The following is a 4,164-nucleotide window of genomic DNA, read 5'->3' on the forward strand; positions in this document are numbered from 1 at the left end:
GCTAGGGTTTCAACGCTTTTAAGCCTTGATTGTAAGTGATTTCTATGCCCATTTTTAATGATTTTTATATTTTTGAAATCCCGGTAGCTCGATTTAGCTTATGCTAGCAATAATTCAACCTAGAGTTCATATTTGGAAAAATACCCATAGGTGAAATTTGTGTATTTTGGTGTTTTATGATAGAATATGAGGTTTTAAATTATGCTAGATGACTTGTGCTACTCGGGTTTAAGTGAAAACGAGTAAAAGGGCTTAATCGATAAAAATACCTAATATTCATAAGTACATGTTAGAGTGTGAATTTGATGTTGCCATAGAAGGGAAAAATGATCAGCATGTCATAAAACATAAGAAAATAGGATAAGGTTTAATTTACAAGCCTTGGGGCAAAAGTGCAAATATGTGAAAGTTTAGGGGCAAAATGGTAATTTTGCCAAAGTTCGTATTAGGGGCTGTTTTGATGAATGAATTTATTAAATAAATTAATTTGGCATTATAGATCAAGAGAAACGAGATTCAAGTCGCAATCGAGGGAAAAACAAAGTTTACGAGGAATAGGCTCGATTGCTAATATTTTGTATCGAGGTAAGTTCATGTGTAAATAAGGTAACATAATTTTTATTTTAAGTGATTTAATGTTATTTATATGAAATGATACTTATTATCATGAAATATGATGTTTTGTGAATTATTATTTGGTGATATGCAAATTATGTGAACAACTTGATAAGTATGAGATGTTAGCAAGTATCGGTTTCTACATTTCGAAGAAGGCAATCAAAATGTGTAATTGAAAAGAATCCCGTTTGAACCTTGGGAATAGATTAGGGTACAAGTGACATGTCACTAGGATGGTTGAGTTCCGAACTCGTTGAGTTGAGTCTGAGTTCGTGAGATGTAACTAGGCATCCGGGCTCGTTGAGTTGAGTCCGAGTTCACTTATGGATGCGAACGCCCGAGCTCGTTGAGTTGAGTCCGAGTTTATTTATGGGCGGGTTACATGGTAGCTTGGCTACATAGATTTCAAAAGCTATTGAGCTTGTTTAGCTATGAGTATAGCACTTATGTGCACATTATCCGTGTATCCGAAATCATATTCCGATGTGTTCAGCGGGAGATCTCTAATAGAATAAGGAGAATGCCTAATACAAAGGTGACATGTTGGTAAGTGTGGTGAATAAGAAAATTTGACAGGTATGTCTTTAAACCCTCGGGTTGAGAACTTAGTATGATGAAATTGTAGTAAGATATAAATGCAAATGTAACATGAATGTCTTGGTGTTGTTTATGCAAATAATGTTTATGTTGAATGGCATGATTATGTTACTTGTTATTTTCATGTGAACTTACTAAGCATTTATGCTTACTCCCATAGTAACTATATTCAGATACTCATCTTAGATTTATCTGTTGAACACTCAGAATACTATTGGATACACGGAAGGCTCGTAAATAAGTGCCACATACGTAGCTAAAGCTACTTCATATCACATAACACATAAAAGCTCATTCTCGAGCTACTCAAGGGTCTGCTCACGCAAGCTATCGGTCAGGATTGATAAACGCCAAATTATACATATTTTTACCCCAAATACTTAGCATATTTATGGATGTTTATTACTAGATTTGTGGATTTTGGTGCTCTTAATCCGCTTATTTATGTTTTTTACTCAGGAGAGAACCAAGAGTCAAAAGGAGCCAAAAATGAGCCAAAAAGGGACAAGAGGAACCAAATCGAGAAGATGACATGGCCTAAGCCTTGCCACACGGGTAGCTCACACGCCCGTGTCTTTCGAGGATGTCAACCAAGGGTTTCAAGATTCACACGGCCTGGCCATTGACCCACACGGCCGTGTGCAATTTAACGGATCGAACACAGCTTGGCAATCACGTCACACGACCGTGGCACACAGGCGTGTCCCTTTTTTCAAGAAGTTGTATTTTACATGGAAAAGGATACTTAGGGAGGAAGAAAACCAATCCAAAGGATATATAAACACCCTAAGTACGACTTAGAAGGGGGTCCCCCTCCAGAACTTTTCTGGAGTATAAAACCACACGCCGGGAATTACTTGAAGGAAGCCAGACGTTCCATCCCAAAAGCCGGAGCTACTCCAAGACTGAAGATCTCTCTTAGAATTCCTTCAGGGGTTTTAGAGTTTTCTTTATGTTTTGTTATTTTCATACTTTTGAGATGTACTCTTATTTTATTATGAACTAAACCCCTTAAATAACTAAGGGGTTGAAACCTATGATGGATCTTGTTATTATTATCTGAACTGTATGATAAATACTTGATTTGTTCTTAATTATGTGTTCGTAATGCTTGAGTTAATATTCTGGGTATTAATTCATGATTTGACGTGCTTATGCAGAGGAGCAAAAGTCCCTGTCTAAGAGTAGATTTGGCATAATTAAGTGGAGTTGATCGAACGTCTAGAAATAGGGTTACGCGATTTTGCCGGATTAGGGTGAAACCTAATAAGGGAGTCCATAAATCGATTTACTGCTTCCCTAGGGGTTTTAATTAAGAAAGAGATTTAAATTAATTCAACTGAGGGTTAGACGTTATTAGTCTCGAAAGAGATAATAATATAGGTTAGAGAGTCTCACGGATCAAGTCAAGTGAATAAATCGTCTGGTTCAGAGTCAGATAACAAGTGAAATCTAGGTGGATTCCTCCTTGGGTGTCATCTTTATCAATTACTTTTCTTCAAGTCTTTTTCCAACTTTTCTCTTTGCTTTAGTTTAGTCAGTTAATTAGTTTAATAAACAACCCCTATTTATTTCTAGGTTAAATAATAAAAAGATAGTTATTACTAGTACTTTTGGTTCCCTTGGGTACGATATCCTGGTCTTGCCATTACTATACTATTGTTCGATAGGTGCGCTTGCCTTTTCGTCGTGATAATAGTTAGTCTAGGTTTGATCTTCATTATAAATATTTATTACTTGTTACGAATCATGCGATAAAGTTTTTGGCGCCCCTGCCGGGGAACTAAAATATTAGGAACGCTAAATTTTTATTACTTTAGCCATTTATTTTTCTTGCAATTTAATTTAATTTAATTATTATTATTGCTAATTAATTTACTTTTTCTTTCTCTTGGCAGGTTTTTATAGTTTATGATTAGAAGAAACCTGTCGGGACCATTACTTTTTGACGAAGAAATTGATCGCACAGTTCGTAGCAACCAAAGAGAAATAAGGCGCTGCTTAAGATACACAAAAAACGAGCAAGAAGACGATACTCAACCCCCAACCGAAGAGATGGCTGAAAACCAAGGCAATCAGCTACCTCTTGCAATTGCGGCTAATCAAAATCCTGCTCCACGTACTATGTATGACTATGCTAAACCTTCTTTAATAGGAACTGAGTCAAGTATAGTTAGACCTGCTATTGTTGCGAATAATTTTGAACTAAAACCTAGCACAATTCAGATGATACAGCAGTTTGTTTAGTTTGATGGTTTGCAGGATGAGGATCCCAACACTCACTTGGTGAATTTTCTAGAGTTTTGCGACACTTTCAAAATTAATGGCGTTTCTGATAATTCCATTCGCCTTCGGTTGTTCTCTTTTTCACTGAGAAAGAAAGCTAAACAGTGGTTGAACTCGTTACCACAAGGGTCTATCACTACTTGGGAACAAATGACCGAAAATTTTTTACTAAAATATTTTCCGTTGGCTGAAACTGCTAAATTACGTAATGATATCTCTTCTTTTGTGCAGATGGACTTAGAAACACTTTACATGCATGGGAGAGATACAAGGATCTATTGCGAAGGTGCCCTCACCATGGGTTACCTCTATGGCTGCAAGTTCAAATGTTTTACAATGGTGTGAATCCCTCGACAAGACAGATGATTGACGCAGTTGCTGGAGGAACCATCAATAATAAAACACCAGAAGAGGCCTATGAGTTTATAGAAGAGATGTCACTGAATAATTATCAGTGGCAAATCATGAGAACTAGGCCAACAAAAACAACCAGCGTTTATAACGTCGACTCAGTTACTATGCTGTCAAATCAGGTAGAACTTCTCAATAAAAATATTGATGGTTTACTTAGTTCTACGCAGGTACATCCAGTAATGAGGTGTGACTCAAGTGGAGGAGGTGTGCATACAGAATATCAATCCTTCAATCCTACAACCGAAGAGG

At 36.7% G+C, this 4,164-nt stretch overlaps 1 non-coding gene across 1 annotated transcript; it reads right to left on the reverse strand.

Moving 5' to 3' along the window:
• Window positions 1-3,699: 3,699 nt before the first annotated feature.
• Window positions 3,700-3,805, reverse strand: LOC128290859 (small nucleolar RNA R71). The gene has a single exon (XR_008280643.1). It is a non-coding gene; the product is annotated as a small nucleolar RNA R71 (small nucleolar RNA).
• Window positions 3,806-4,164: the final 359 nt, after the last annotated feature.

The sequence above is a fragment of the Gossypium arboreum genome, chromosome 3, assembly GCF_025698485.1.
Source record: "Gossypium arboreum isolate Shixiya-1 chromosome 3, ASM2569848v2, whole genome shotgun sequence".
Lineage (NCBI taxonomy): Eukaryota > Viridiplantae > Streptophyta > Magnoliopsida > Malvales > Malvaceae > Gossypium > Gossypium arboreum.